General features: G+C 48.8%; 28 non-coding genes across 28 annotated transcripts; all 28 read left to right on the top strand.

Annotated features, from left to right (window-relative positions):
• Positions 1-160: 160 nt before the first annotated feature.
• On the top strand, positions 161-233 carry trnam-cau (transfer RNA methionine (anticodon CAU)). The gene has a single exon. It is a non-coding gene; the product is annotated as a tRNA-Met (tRNA).
• A 227-nt stretch (positions 234-460) lies between these two features.
• Positions 461-532, top strand: trnag-ucc (transfer RNA glycine (anticodon UCC)). Its single transcript has one exon. It is a non-coding gene; the product is annotated as a tRNA-Gly (tRNA).
• Positions 533-958: 426 nt separating this feature from the next.
• Positions 959-1,031, top strand: trnam-cau (transfer RNA methionine (anticodon CAU)). Its single transcript has one exon. It is a non-coding gene; the product is annotated as a tRNA-Met (tRNA).
• A 227-nt stretch (positions 1,032-1,258) lies between these two features.
• trnag-ucc (transfer RNA glycine (anticodon UCC)) lies at positions 1,259-1,330 on the top strand. Its single transcript has one exon. It is a non-coding gene; the product is annotated as a tRNA-Gly (tRNA).
• Positions 1,331-1,756: 426 nt separating this feature from the next.
• On the top strand, positions 1,757-1,829 carry trnam-cau (transfer RNA methionine (anticodon CAU)). Its single transcript has one exon. It is a non-coding gene; the product is annotated as a tRNA-Met (tRNA).
• Positions 1,830-2,551: 722 nt separating this feature from the next.
• Positions 2,552-2,624, top strand: trnam-cau (transfer RNA methionine (anticodon CAU)). The gene has a single exon. It is a non-coding gene; the product is annotated as a tRNA-Met (tRNA).
• Positions 2,625-3,346: 722 nt separating this feature from the next.
• Positions 3,347-3,419, top strand: trnam-cau (transfer RNA methionine (anticodon CAU)). Its single transcript has one exon. It is a non-coding gene; the product is annotated as a tRNA-Met (tRNA).
• Positions 3,420-3,646: 227 nt separating this feature from the next.
• On the top strand, positions 3,647-3,718 carry trnag-ucc (transfer RNA glycine (anticodon UCC)). Its single transcript has one exon. It is a non-coding gene; the product is annotated as a tRNA-Gly (tRNA).
• Positions 3,719-4,144: 426 nt separating this feature from the next.
• trnam-cau (transfer RNA methionine (anticodon CAU)) lies at positions 4,145-4,217 on the top strand. Its single transcript has one exon. It is a non-coding gene; the product is annotated as a tRNA-Met (tRNA).
• Positions 4,218-4,444: 227 nt separating this feature from the next.
• On the top strand, positions 4,445-4,516 carry trnag-ucc (transfer RNA glycine (anticodon UCC)). The gene has a single exon. It is a non-coding gene; the product is annotated as a tRNA-Gly (tRNA).
• A 426-nt stretch (positions 4,517-4,942) lies between these two features.
• On the top strand, positions 4,943-5,015 carry trnam-cau (transfer RNA methionine (anticodon CAU)). The gene has a single exon. It is a non-coding gene; the product is annotated as a tRNA-Met (tRNA).
• A 227-nt stretch (positions 5,016-5,242) lies between these two features.
• trnag-ucc (transfer RNA glycine (anticodon UCC)) lies at positions 5,243-5,314 on the top strand. The gene has a single exon. It is a non-coding gene; the product is annotated as a tRNA-Gly (tRNA).
• Positions 5,315-5,740: 426 nt separating this feature from the next.
• Positions 5,741-5,813, top strand: trnam-cau (transfer RNA methionine (anticodon CAU)). Its single transcript has one exon. It is a non-coding gene; the product is annotated as a tRNA-Met (tRNA).
• Positions 5,814-6,535: 722 nt separating this feature from the next.
• Positions 6,536-6,608, top strand: trnam-cau (transfer RNA methionine (anticodon CAU)). The gene has a single exon. It is a non-coding gene; the product is annotated as a tRNA-Met (tRNA).
• A 227-nt stretch (positions 6,609-6,835) lies between these two features.
• On the top strand, positions 6,836-6,907 carry trnag-ucc (transfer RNA glycine (anticodon UCC)). Its single transcript has one exon. It is a non-coding gene; the product is annotated as a tRNA-Gly (tRNA).
• A 426-nt stretch (positions 6,908-7,333) lies between these two features.
• trnam-cau (transfer RNA methionine (anticodon CAU)) lies at positions 7,334-7,406 on the top strand. Its single transcript has one exon. It is a non-coding gene; the product is annotated as a tRNA-Met (tRNA).
• Positions 7,407-7,633: 227 nt separating this feature from the next.
• trnag-ucc (transfer RNA glycine (anticodon UCC)) lies at positions 7,634-7,705 on the top strand. Its single transcript has one exon. It is a non-coding gene; the product is annotated as a tRNA-Gly (tRNA).
• Positions 7,706-8,131: 426 nt separating this feature from the next.
• trnam-cau (transfer RNA methionine (anticodon CAU)) lies at positions 8,132-8,204 on the top strand. The gene has a single exon. It is a non-coding gene; the product is annotated as a tRNA-Met (tRNA).
• Positions 8,205-8,926: 722 nt separating this feature from the next.
• Positions 8,927-8,999, top strand: trnam-cau (transfer RNA methionine (anticodon CAU)). Its single transcript has one exon. It is a non-coding gene; the product is annotated as a tRNA-Met (tRNA).
• A 725-nt stretch (positions 9,000-9,724) lies between these two features.
• trnam-cau (transfer RNA methionine (anticodon CAU)) lies at positions 9,725-9,797 on the top strand. Its single transcript has one exon. It is a non-coding gene; the product is annotated as a tRNA-Met (tRNA).
• A 227-nt stretch (positions 9,798-10,024) lies between these two features.
• trnag-ucc (transfer RNA glycine (anticodon UCC)) lies at positions 10,025-10,096 on the top strand. Its single transcript has one exon. It is a non-coding gene; the product is annotated as a tRNA-Gly (tRNA).
• Positions 10,097-10,522: 426 nt separating this feature from the next.
• trnam-cau (transfer RNA methionine (anticodon CAU)) lies at positions 10,523-10,595 on the top strand. The gene has a single exon. It is a non-coding gene; the product is annotated as a tRNA-Met (tRNA).
• A 227-nt stretch (positions 10,596-10,822) lies between these two features.
• trnag-ucc (transfer RNA glycine (anticodon UCC)) lies at positions 10,823-10,894 on the top strand. The gene has a single exon. It is a non-coding gene; the product is annotated as a tRNA-Gly (tRNA).
• A 426-nt stretch (positions 10,895-11,320) lies between these two features.
• On the top strand, positions 11,321-11,393 carry trnam-cau (transfer RNA methionine (anticodon CAU)). Its single transcript has one exon. It is a non-coding gene; the product is annotated as a tRNA-Met (tRNA).
• Positions 11,394-11,620: 227 nt separating this feature from the next.
• Positions 11,621-11,692, top strand: trnag-ucc (transfer RNA glycine (anticodon UCC)). Its single transcript has one exon. It is a non-coding gene; the product is annotated as a tRNA-Gly (tRNA).
• Positions 11,693-12,118: 426 nt separating this feature from the next.
• trnam-cau (transfer RNA methionine (anticodon CAU)) lies at positions 12,119-12,191 on the top strand. Its single transcript has one exon. It is a non-coding gene; the product is annotated as a tRNA-Met (tRNA).
• Positions 12,192-12,418: 227 nt separating this feature from the next.
• trnag-ucc (transfer RNA glycine (anticodon UCC)) lies at positions 12,419-12,490 on the top strand. Its single transcript has one exon. It is a non-coding gene; the product is annotated as a tRNA-Gly (tRNA).
• A 410-nt stretch (positions 12,491-12,900) lies between these two features.
• On the top strand, positions 12,901-12,973 carry trnam-cau (transfer RNA methionine (anticodon CAU)). Its single transcript has one exon. It is a non-coding gene; the product is annotated as a tRNA-Met (tRNA).
• The last annotated feature ends 145 nt before the right edge of the window (positions 12,974-13,118 follow it).

The following is a 13,118-nucleotide window of genomic DNA, read 5'->3' as shown; positions in this document are numbered from 1 at the left end:
AATGAACCCTTCATCCAATGGGCTTTTTGTCCACCTGAACCTTCATTAATAACCAGATGCATGATAGCAACCGAGAGACGCATTTCCTTTCATCAATCTATATACCTGCCATCCAGATGCGTTAGCAGACTGGCATGCACGGCTGTTGACTTCCATCACAGCCTCGTTAGCGCAGTCGGTAGCGCGTCAATCTCATAATCTGAAGGTCGTGAGTTCGACCCTCACACGGGGCAGGTCATTTCCTTGCTGAAACAGTACCCATGCGTAGCTGCATTTTTACAAATGTCACTCTCACACAAATTCTAATAGCTTTTCTTATGTCACTCATTTGGCATCAGCCCAACGTACCTCCGTAACTCTGCAAACAACTTCTTCAGAAGTTGATACCATTACTCGTCTCATAGCGGATCGACATAGCGGCCAGAAAAAAGAACATCGCTCCGGAGCTCCTTCAGCCGCAGCGTTGGTGGTATAGTGGCTAGCATAGCTGCCTTCCAAGCTGTTGACCCGGGTTCGATTCCCGGCCAACGCAGCCTTACTTATGACCTCCTTGTCTCTGACTGTCTTTAGGTTGCTCATGGCTTGAGGGATGAGCTAATAGCAGTCTGCTGTGTGATTCATAAAGCCTGTATCTCCCAGGGGGCTCTCATGCCTTCGGAGAAGTCTAGGCATTAACAAACCCCTTCAATGTGCTGGCATCAATGAAACTGAGCTTGAGCCTGGCCTCCGTTTAATGATGGGCCTCGCCCTATGAACGCCTTCCTGTCTCTGCTCTCCTTTAGCGCGTACAGGGTTGAGAATGAACCCTTCATCCAATGGGCTTTTTGTCCACCTGAACCTTCATTAATAACCAGATGCATGATAGCAACCGAGAGACGCATTTCCTTTCATCAATCTATATACCTGCCATCCAGATGCGTTACTAGACTGGCATGCACGGCTGTTGACTTCCATCACAGCCTCGTTAGCGCAGTCGGTAGCGCGTCAGTCTCATAATCTGAAGGTCGTGAGTTCAACCCTCACACGGGGCAGGTCATTTCCTTGCTGAAACAGTACCCATGCGTAGCTGCATTTTTACAAATGTCACTCTCACACAAATTCTAATAGCTTTTCTTATGTCACTCATTTGGCATCAGCCCAACATACCTCCGTAACTCTGCAAACAACTTCTTCAGAAGTTGATACCATTACTCGTCTCATAGCGGCTCGACATAGCGGCCAGAAAAAAGAACATCGCTCCGGAGCTCCTTCAGCTGCAGCGTTGGTGGTATAGTGGCTAGCATAGCTGCCTTCCAAGCAGTTGACCCGGGTTTGATTCCCGGCCAACGCAGCCTTACTTATGAACTCCTTGTCTCTGACTGTCTTTAGGTTGCTCATGGCTTGAGGGATGAGCTAATAGCAGTCTGCTGTGTGATTCATAAAGCCTGTATCTCCCAGCAGGCTCTCATGCCTTCGGAGAAGTCTAGGCATTAACAAACCCCTTCAATGTGCTGGCATCAATGAAACTGAGCTTGAGCCTGGCCTCCGTTTAATGATGGGCCTCGCCCTATGAACGCCTTCCTGTCTCTGCTCTCCATTATCGCGTACAGGGTTGAGAATGAACCCTTCATCCAATGGGCTTTTTGTCCACCTGAACCTTCATTAATAACCAGATGCATGATAGCAACCGAGAGACGCATTTCCTTTCATCAATCTATATACCTGCCATCCAGATGCGTTAGCAGACTGGCATGCACGGCTGTTGACTTCCATCACAGCCTCGTTAGCGCAGTCGGTAGCGCGTCAGTCTCATAATCTGAAGGTCGTGAGTTCGACCCTCACACGGGGCAGGTCATTTCCTTGCTGAAACAGTACCCATGCGTAGCTGCATTTTTACAAATGTCACTCTCACACAAATTCTAATAGCTTTTCTTATGTCACTCATTTGACATCAGCCCAACGTACCTCCGTAACTCTGCAAACAACTTCTTCAGAAGTTGATACCATTACTCGTCTCATAGCGGATCGACATAGCGGCCAGAAAAAAGAACATCGCTCCGGAGCTCCTTCAGCCGCAGCGTTGGTGGTATAGTGGCTAGCATAGCTGCCTTCCAAGCAGACCCAGGTTTGATTCCCGGCCAACGCAGCCTTACTTATGACCTCCTTGTCTCTGACTGTCTACAGGTTGCTCATGGCTTGAGGGATGAGCTAATAGCAGTCTGCTGTGTGATTCATAAAGCCTGTATCTCCCAGCAGGCTCTCATGCCTTCGGAGAAGTCTAGGCATTAACAAACCCCTTCAATGTGCTGGCATCAATGAAACTGAGCTTGAGCCTGGCCTCCGTTTAATGATGGGCCTCGCCCTATGAACGCCTTCCTGTCTCTGCTCTCCTTTATCGCGTACAGGGTTGAGAATGAACCCTTCATCCAATGGGCTTTTTGTCCACCTGAACCTTCATTAATAACCAGATGCATGATAGCAACCGAGAGACGCATTTCCTTTCATCAATCTATATACCTGCCTTCCAGATGCGTTAGCAGACTGGCATGCCCGGCTGTTGACTTCCATCACAGCCTCGTTAGCGCAGTCGGTAGCGCGTCAATCTCATAATCTGAAGGTCGTGAGTTCGACCCTCACACGGGGCAGGTCATTTCCTTGCTGAAACAGTACCCATGCGTAGCTGCATTTTTACAAATGTCACTCTCACACAAATTCTAATAGCTTTTCTTATGTCACTCATTTGGCATCAGCCCAACGTACCTCCGTAACTCTGCAAACAACTTCTTCAGAAGTTGATACCATTACTCGTCTCATAGCGGATCGACATAGCGGCCAGAAAAAAGAACATCGCTCCGGAGCTCCTTCAGCCGCAGCGTTGGTGGTATAGTGGCTAGCATAGCTGCTTTCCAAGCAGACCCAGGTTCGATTCCCGGCCAACGCAGCCTTACTTATGACCTCCTTGTCTCTGACTGTCTTTAGGTTGCTCATGGCTTGAGGGATGAGCTAATAGCAGTCTGCTGTGTGATTCATAAAGCCTGTATCTCCCAGCAGGCTCTCATGCCTTCGGAGAAGTCTAGGCATTAACAAACCCCTTCAATGTGCTGACATCAATGAAAATGAGCTTGAGCCTGGCCTCCGTTTGATGATGGGCCTCGCCCTATGAACGCCTTCCTGTCTCTGCTCTCCTTTATCGCGTACAGGGTTGAGAATGAACCCTTCATCCAATGGGCTTTTTGTCCACCTGAACCTTCATTAATAACCAGATGCATGATAGCAACCGAGAGACGCATTTCCTTTCATCAATCTATATACCTGCCTTCCAGATGCGTTAGCAGACTGGCATGCCCGGCTGTTGACTTCCATCACAGCCTCGTTAGCGCAGTCGGTAGCGCGTCAGTCTCATAATCTGAAGGTCGTGAGTTCGACCCTCACACGGGGCAGGTCATTTCCTTGCTGAAACAGTACCCATGCATAGCTGCATTTTTACAAATGTCACTCTCACACAAATTCTAATAGCTTTTCTTATGTCACTCATTTGGCATCAGCCCAACGTACCTCCGTAACTCTGCAAACAACTTCTTCAGAAGTTGATACCATTACTCGTCTCATAGCGGATCGACATAGCGGCCAGAAAAAAGAACATCGCTCCGGAGCTCCTTCAGCCGCAGCGTTGGTGGTATAGTGGCTAGCATAGCTGCCTTCCAAGCAGTTGACCTGGGTTTGATTCCCGGCCAACGCAGCCTTACTTATGAACTCCTTGTCTCTGACTGTCTTTAGGTTGCTCATGGCTTGAGGGATGAGCTAATAGCAGTCTGCTGTGTGATTCATAAAGCCTGTATCTCCCAGCAGGCTCTCATGCATTCGGAGAAGGCTAGGCATTAACAAACCCCTTCAATGTGCTGGCATCAATGAAACTGAGCTTGAGCCTGGCCTCCGTTTAATGATGGGCCTCGCCCTATGAACGCCTTCCTGTCTCTGCTCTCCTTTATCGCGTACAGGGTTGAGAATGAACCCTTCATCCAATGGGCTTTTTGTCCACCTGAACCTTCATTAATAACCAGATGCATGATAGCAACCGAGAGACGCATTTCCTTTCATCAATCTATATACCTGCCATCCAGATGCGTTAGCAGACTGGCATGCACGGCTGTTGACTTCCATCACAGCCTCGTTAGCGCAGTCGGTAGCGCGTCAGTCTCATAATCTGAAGGTCGTGAGTTCGACCCTCACACGGGGCAGGTCATTTCCGTGCTGAAACAGTACCCATGCGTAGCTGCATTTTTACAAATGTCACTCTCACACAAATTCTAATAGCTTTTCTTATGTCACTCATTTGGCATCAGCCCAACGTACCTCCGTAACTCTGCAAACAACTTCTTCAGAAGTTGATACCATTACTCGTCTCATAGCGGATCGACATAGCGGCCAGAAAAAAGAACATCGCTCCGGAGCTCCTTCAGCCGCAGCGTTGGTGGTATAGTGGCTAGCATAGCTGCCTTCCAAGCAGTTGACCCGGGTTTGATTCCCGGCCAACGCAGCCTTACTTATGAACTCCTTGTCTCTGACTGTCTTTAGGTTGCTCATGGCTTGAGGGATGAGCTAATAGCAGTCTGCTGTGTGATTCATAAAGCCTGTATCTCCCAGCAGGCTCTCATGCCTTCGGAGAAGGCTAGGCATTAACAAACCCCTTCAATGTGCTGGCATCAATGAAACTGAGCTTGAGCCTGGCCTCCGTTTAATGATGGGCCTCGCCCTATGAACGCCTTCCTGTCTCTGCTCTCCTTTATCGCGTACAGGGTTGAGAATGAACCCTTCATCCAATGGGCTTTTTGTCCACCTGAACCTTCATTAATAACCAGATGCATGATAGCAACCGAGAGACGCATTTCCTTTCATCAATCTATATACCTGCCATCCAGATGCGTTAGCAGACTGGCATGCACGGCTGTTGACTTCCATCACAGCCTCGTTAGCGCAGTCGGTAGCGCGTCAGTCTCATAATCTGAAGGTCGTGAGTTCGACCCTCACACGGGGCAGGTCATTTCCTTGCTGAAACAGTACCCATGCGTAGCTGCATTTTTACAAATGTCACTCTCACACAAATTCTAATAGCTTTTCTTATGTCACTCATTTGGCATCAGCCCAACGTACCTCCGTAACTCTGCAAACAACTTCTTCAGAAGTTGATACCATTACTCGTCTCATAGCGGATCGACATAGCGGCCAGAAAAAAGAACATCGCTCCGGAGCTCCTTCAGCCGCAGCGTTGGTAGTATAGTGGCTAGCATAGCTGCCTTCCAAGCAGTTGACCCGGGTTCGATTCCCGGCCAACGCAGCCTTACTTATGACCTCCTTGTCTCTGACTGTCTTTAGGTTGCTCATGGCTTGAGGGATGAGCTAATAGCAGTCTGCTGTGTGATTCATAAAGCCTGTATCTCCCAGCAGGCTCTCATGCCTTCGGAGAAGTCTAGGCATTAACAAACCCCTTCAATGTGCTGGCATCAATGAAACTGAGCTTGAGCCTGGCCTCCGTTTGATGATGGGCCTCGCCCTATGAACGCCTTCCTGTCTCTGCTCTCCTTTATCGCGTACAGGGTTGAAAATGAACCCTTCATCCAATGGGCTTTTTGTCCACCTGAACCTTCATTAATAACCAGATGCATGATAGCAACCGAGAGACGCATTTCCTTTCATCAATCTATATACCTGCCTTCCAGATGCGTTAGCAGACTGGCATGCCCGGCTGTTGCCTTCCATCACAGCCTCGTTAGCGCAGTCGGTAGCGCGTCAGTCTCATAATCTGAAGGTCGTGAGTTCGACCCTCACACGGGGCAGGTCATTTCCTTGCTGAAACAGTACCCATGCGTAGCTGCATTTTTACAAATGTCACTCTCACACAAATTCTAATAGCTTTTCTTATGTCACTCATTTGACATCAGCCCAACGTACCTCCGTAACTCTGCAAACAACTTCTTCAGAAGTTGATACCATTACTCGTCTCATAGCGGATCGACATAGCGGCCAGAAAAAAGAACATCGCTCCGGAGCTCCTTCAGCCGCAGCGTTGGTGGTATAGTGGCTAGCATAGCTGCCTTCCAAGCAGACCCAGGTTCGATTCCCGGCCAACGCAGCCTTACTTATGACCTCCTTGTCTCTGACTGTCTTTAGGTTGCTCATGGCTTGAGGGATGAGCTAATAGCAGTCTGCTGTGTGATTCATAAAGCCTGTATCTCCCAGCAGGCTCTCATGCCTTCGGAGAAGTCTAGGCATTAACAAACCCCTTCAATGTGCTGGCATCAATGAAACTGAGCTTGAGCCTGGCCTCCGTTTAATGATGGGCCTCGCCCTATGAACGCCTTCCTGTCTCTGCTCTCCTTTATCGCGTACAGGGTTGAGAATGAACCCTTCATCCAATGGGCTTTTTGTCCACCTGAACCTTCATTAATAACCAGATGCATGATAGCAACCGAGAGACGCATTTCCTTTCATCAATCTATATACCTGCCATCCAGATGCGTTAGCAGACTGGCATGCACGGCTGTTGACTTCCATCACAGCCTCGTTAGCGCAGTCGGTAGCGCGTCAGTCTCATAATCTGAAGGTCGTGAGTTCGACCCTCACACAGGGCAGGTCATTTCCTTGCTGAAACAGTACCCATGCGTAGCTGCATTTTTACAAATGTCACTCTCACACAAATTCTAATAGCTTTTCTTATGTCACTCATTTGGCATCAGCCCAACGTACCTCCGTAACTCTGCAAACAACTTCTTCAGAAGTTGATACCATTACTCGTCTCATAGCGGATCGACATAGCGGCCAGAAAAAAGAACATCGCTCCGGAGCTCCTTCAGCCGCAGCGTTGGTGGTATAGTGGCTAGCATAGCTGCCTTCCAAGCAGTTGACCCGGGTTCGATTCCCGGCCAACGCAGCCTTACTTATGACCTCCTTGTCTCTGACTGTCTTTAGGTTGCTCATGGCTTGAGGGATGAGCTATTAGCAGTCTGCTGTGTGATTCATAAAGCCTGTATCTCCCAGCAGGCTCTCATGCCTTCGGAGAAGTCTAGGCATTAACAAACCCCTTCAATGTGCTGGCATCAATGAAACTGAGCTTGAGCCTGGCCTCCGTTTGATGATGGGCCTCGCCCTATGAACGCCTTCCTGTCTCTGCTCTCCTTTATCGCGTACAGGGTTGAAAATGAACCCTTCATCCAATGGGCTTTTTGTCCACCTGAACCTTCATTAATAACCAGATGCATGATAGCAACCGAGAGACGCATTTCCTTTCATCAATCTATATACCTGCCTTCCAGATGCGTTAGCAGACTGGCATGCCCGGCTGTTGACTTCCATCACAGCCTCGTTAGCGCAGTCGGTAGCGCGTCAATCTCATAATCTGAAGGTCGTGAGTTCGACCCTCACACGGGGCAGGTCATTTCCTTGCTGAAACAGTACCCATGCGTAGCTGCATTTTTACAAATGTCACTCTCACACAAATTCTAATAGCTTTTCTTATGTCACTCATTTGGCATCAGCCCAACGTACCTCCGTAACTCTGCAAACAACTTCTTCAGAAGTTGATACCATTACTCGTCTCATAGCGGATCGACATAGCGGCCAGAAAAAAGAACATCGCTCCGGAGCTCCTTCAGCCGCAGCGTTGGTGGTATAGTGGCTAGCATAGCTGCCTTCCAAGCAGTTGACCCGGGTTCGATTCCCGGCCAACGCAGCCTTACTTATGACCTCCTTGTCTCTGACTGTCTTTAGGTTGCTCATGGCTTGAGGGATGAGCTAATAGCAGTCTGCTGTGTGATTCATAAAGCCTGTATCTCCCAGCAGGCTCTCATGCCTTCGGAGAAGTCTAGGCATTAACAAACCCCTTCAATGTGCTGGCATCAATGAAACTGAGCTTGAGCCTGGCCTCCGTTTGATGATGGGCCTCGCCCTATGAACGCCTTCCTGTCTCTGCTCTCCTTTATCGCGTACAGGGTTGAGAATGAACCCTTCATCCAATGGGCTTTTTGTCCACCTGAACCTTCATTAATAACCAGATGCATGATAGCAACCGAGAGACGCATTTCCTTTCATCAATCTATATACCTGCCTTCCAGATGCGTTAGCAGACTGGCATGCCCGGCTGTTGACTTCCATCACAGCCTCGTTAGCGCAGTCGGTAGCGCGTCAGTCTCATAATCTGAAGGTCGTGAGTTCGACCCTCACACGGGGCAGGTCATTTCCTTGCTGAAACAGTACCCATGCGTAGCTGCATTTTTACAAATGTCACTCTCACACAAATTCTAATAGCTTTTCTTATGTCACTCATTTGACATCAGCCCAACGTACCTCCGTAACTCTGCAAACAACTTCTTCAGAAGTTGATACCATTACTCGTCTCATAGCGGATCGACATAGCGGCCAGAAAAAAGAACATCGCTCCGGAGCTCCTTCAGCCGCAGCGTTGGTGGTATAGTGGCTAGCATAGCTGCCTTCCAAGCAGACCCAGGTTCGATTCCCGGCCAACGCAGCCTTACTTATGACCTCCTTGTCTCTGACTGTCTTTAGGTTGCTCATGGCTTGAGGGATGAGCTAATAGCAGTCTGCTTTGTGATTCATAAAGCGTGTATCTCCCAGCAGGCTCTCATGCCTTCGGAGAAGTCTAGGCATTAACAAACCCCTTCAATGTGCTGGCATCAATGAAACTGAGCTTGAGCCTGGCCTCCGTTTAATGATGGGCCTCGCCCTATGAACGCCTTCCTGTCTCTGCTCTCCTTTATCGCGTACAGGGTTGAGAATGAACCCTTCATCCAATGGGCTTTTTGTCCACCTGAACCTTCATTAATAACCAGATGCATGATAGCAACCGAGAGACGCATTTCCTTTCATCAATCTATATACCTGCCATCCAGATGCGTTAGCAGACTGGCATGCACGGCTGTTGACTTCCATCACAGCCTCGTTAGCGCAGTCGGTAGCGCGTCAGTCTCATAATCTGAAGGTCGTGAGTTCGACCCTCACACGGGGCAGGTCATTTCCTTGCTGAAACAGTACCCATGCGTAGCTGCATTTTTACAAATGTCACTCTCACACAAATTCTAATAGCTTTTCTTATGTCACTCATTTGGCATCAGCCCAACGTACCTCCATAACTCTGCAAACAACTTCTTCAGAAGTTGATACCATTACTCGTCTCATAGCGGATCGACATAGCGGCCAGAAAAAAGAACATCGCTCCGGAGCTCCTTCAGCAGCAGCGTTGGTGGTATAGTGGCTAGCGTAGGTGCCTTCCAAGCAGTTGACCTGGGTTCAATTCCCGGCCAACGCAGCCTTACTTATGACCTCCTTGTCTCTGACTGTCTTTAGGTTGCTCATGGCTTGAGGGATGAGCTAATAGCAGTCTGCTGTGTGATTCATAAAGCCTGTATCTCCCAGCAGGCTCTCATGCCTTCGGAGAAGTCTAGGCATTAACAAACCCCTTCAATGTGCTGGCATCAATGAAACTGAGCTTGAGCCTGGCCTCCGTTTAATGATGGGCCTCGCCCTATGAACGCCTTCCTGTCTCTGCTCTCCTTTATCGCGTACAGGGTTGAGAATGAACCCTTCATCCAATGGGCTTTTTGTCCACCTGAACCTTCATTAATAACCAGATGCATGATAGCAACCGAGAGACGCATTTCCTTTCATCAATCTATATACCTACCATCCAGATGCGTTATTAGACTGGCATGCACGGCTATTGACTTCCGTTACAGCCTCGTTAGCGCAGTCGGTAGCGCGTCAGTCTCATAATCTGAAGGTCGTGAGTTCAACCCTCACACGGGGCAGGTCATTTCCTTGCTGAAACAGTACCCATGCGTAGCTACATTTTTACAAATGTCACTCTCACACAAATTCTAATAGCTTTTCTTATGTCACTCATTTGGCATCAGCCCAACGTACCTCCGTAACTCTGCAAACAACTTCTTCAGAAGTTGATACCATTACTCGTCTCATAGCGGATCGACATAGCGGCCAGAAAAAAGAACATCGCTCCGGAGCTCCTTCAGCCGCAGCGTTGGTGGTATAGTGGCTAGCATAGCTGCCTTCCAAGCAGTTGACCCGGGTTCGATTCCCGGCCAACGCAGCCTTACTTATGACCTCCTTGTCTCTGACTGTCTTTAGGTTGCTCATGGCTTGAGGGATGAGCTAATAGCAGTCTGCTGTGTGATTCATAAAGCCTGTATCTCCCAGCAGGCTCTCATGCCTTCGGAGAAGTCTAGGCATTAACAAACCCCTTCAATGTGCTGGCATCAATGAAACTGAGCTTGAGCCTGGCCTCCGTTTAATGATGGGCCTCGCCCTATGAACGCCTTCCTGTCTCTGCTCTCCTTTAGCGCGTACAGGGTTGAGAATGAACCCTTCATTCAATGGGCTTTTTGTCCACCTGAACCTTCATTAATAACCTGATGCATGATAGCAACCGAGAGACGCATTTCCTTTCATCAATCTATATACCTGCCTTCCAGATGCGTTAGCAGACTGGCATGCACGGCTGTTGACTTCAGTCACAGCCTCGTTAGCGCAGTCGGTAGCGCGTCAGTCTCATAATCTGAAGGTCGTGAGTTCGACCCTCACACGTGGCAGGTCATTTCCTTGCTGAAACAGTACCCATGCATCGCTGCATTTTTACAAATGTCACTCTCACACAAATTCTAATAGCTTTTCTTATGTCACTCATTTGGCATCAGCCCAACGTACCTCCATAACTCTGCAAACAACTTCTTCAGAAGTTGATACCATTACTCGTCTCATAGCGGATCGACATAGCGGCCAGAAAAAAGAACATCGCTCCGGAGCTCCTTCAGCCGCAGCGTTGGTGGTATAGTGGCTAGCGTAGCTGCCTTCCAAGCAGTTGACCCGGGTTCGATTCCCGGCCAACGCAGCCTTACTTATGACCTCCTTGTCTCTGACTGTCTTTAGGTTGCTCATGGCTTGAGGGATGAGCTAATAGCAGTCTGCTGTGTGATTCATAAAGCCTGTATCTCCCAGCAGGCTCTCATGCCTTCGGAGAAGTCTAGGCATTAACAAACCCCTTCAATGTGCTGGCATCAATGAAACTGAGCTTGAGCCTGGCCTCCGTTTAATGATGGGCCTCGCCCTATGAACGCCTTCCTGTCTCTGCTCTCCTTTATCGCGTACAGGGTTGAGAATGAACCCTTCATCCAATGGGCTTTTTGTCCACCTGAACCTTCATTAATAACCTGATGCATGATAGCAACCGAGAGACGCATTTCCTTTGATCAATCTATATACCTGCCTTCCAGATGCGTTAGCAGACTGGCATGCACGGCTGTTGACTTCCATCACAGCCTCGTTAGCGCAGTCGGTAGCGCGTCAGTCTCATAATCTGAAGCTCGTTAGTTCGACCCTCACACGGGGCAGGTCATTTCCTTTCTGAAACAGTACCCATGCGTAGCTGCATTTTTACAAATGTCACTCTCACACAAATTCTAATAGCTTTTCTTATGTCACTCATTTGGCATCAGCCCAACGTACCTCCGTAACTCTGCAAACAACTTCTTCAGAAGTTGATACCATTACTCGTCTCATAGCGGATCGACATAGCGGCCAGAAAAAAGAACATCGCTCCGGAGCTCTTTCAGCCGCTGCGTTGGTGGTATAGTGGCTAGCATAGCTGCCTTCCAAGCAGTTGACCCAGGTTCGATTCCCGGCCAACGCAGCCTTACTTATGACCTCCTTGTCTCTGACTGTCTTTAGGTTGCTCATGGCTTGAGGGATGAGCTAATAGCAGTCTGCTGTGTGATTCATAAAGCCTGTATCTCCCAGCAGGCTCTCATGCCTTCGGAGAAGTCTAGGCATTAACAAACCCCTTCAATGTGCTGGCATCAATGAAACTGAGCTTGAGCCTGGCCTCCGTTTAATGATGGGCCTCGCCCTATGAACGCCTTCCTGTCTCTGCTCTCCTTTATCGCGTACAGGGTTGAGAATGAACCCTTCATCCAATGGGCTTTTTGTCCACCTGAACCTTCATTAATAACCAGATGCATGATAGCAACCGAGAGACGCATTTCCTTTCATCAATCTATATACCTGCCTTCCAGATGCGTTAGCAGACTGGCATGCACGGCTGTTGACTTCCGTCACAGCCTCGTTAGCGCAGTCGGTAGCGCGTCAGTCTCATAATCTGAAGGTCGTGAGTTCGACCCTCACATGGGGCAGGTCATTTCCTTGCTGAAACAGTACCCATGCGTAGCTGCATTTTTACAAATGTCACTCTCACACAAATTCTAATAGCTTTTCTTATGTCACTCATTTGGCATCAGCCCAACGTTCCTCCATAACTCTGCAAACAACTTCTTCAGAAGTTGATACCATTACTCGTCTCATAGCGGATCGACATAGCGGCCAGAAAAAAGAACATCGCTCCGGAGCTCCTTCAGCCGCAGCGTTGGTGGTATAGTGGCTAGCATAGCTGCCTTCCAAGCAGTTGACTCGGGTTCGATTCCCGGCCAACGCAGCCTTACTTATGACCTCCTTGTCTCTGACTGTCTTTAGGTTGCTCATGGCTTGAGGGATGAGCTAATAGCAGTCTGCTGTGTGATTCATAAAGCCTGTATCTCCCAGCAGGCTCTCATGCCTTCGGAGAAGTCGAGGCATTAACAAACCCCTTTAATGTGCTCGCATCAATGAAACTGAGCTTGAGCCTGGCCTCCGTTTAATGATGGGCCTCGCCCTATGAACGCCTTCCTGTCTCTGCTCTCCTTTATCGCGTACAGGGTTGAGAATGAACCCTTCATCCACCTGAACCTTCATTAATAACCAGATGCATGATAGCAACCGAGAGACGCATTTCCTTTCATCAATCTATATACCTGCCATCCAGATGCGTTAGCAGACTGGCATGCACGGCTGTTGACTTCCATCACAGCCTCGTTAGCGCAGTCGGTAGCGCGTCAGTCTCATAATCTGAAGGTCGTGAGTTCAACCCTCACATGGGGCAGGTCATTTCCTTGCTGAAACATTACCCATGCGTAGCTGCATTTTTACAAATGTCACTCTCACACAAATTCTAATAGCTTTTCTTATGTCACTCATTTGGCATCAGCCCAACGTACCTCCGTAACTCTGCAAACAACTTCTTCAGA

The sequence above is a fragment of the Paramormyrops kingsleyae genome, chromosome 3 (assembly GCF_048594095.1).
Source record: "Paramormyrops kingsleyae isolate MSU_618 chromosome 3, PKINGS_0.4, whole genome shotgun sequence".
NCBI lineage: Eukaryota > Metazoa > Chordata > Actinopteri > Osteoglossiformes > Mormyridae > Paramormyrops > Paramormyrops kingsleyae.
This window is presented reverse-complemented; position numbering and strand designations above follow the sequence as displayed.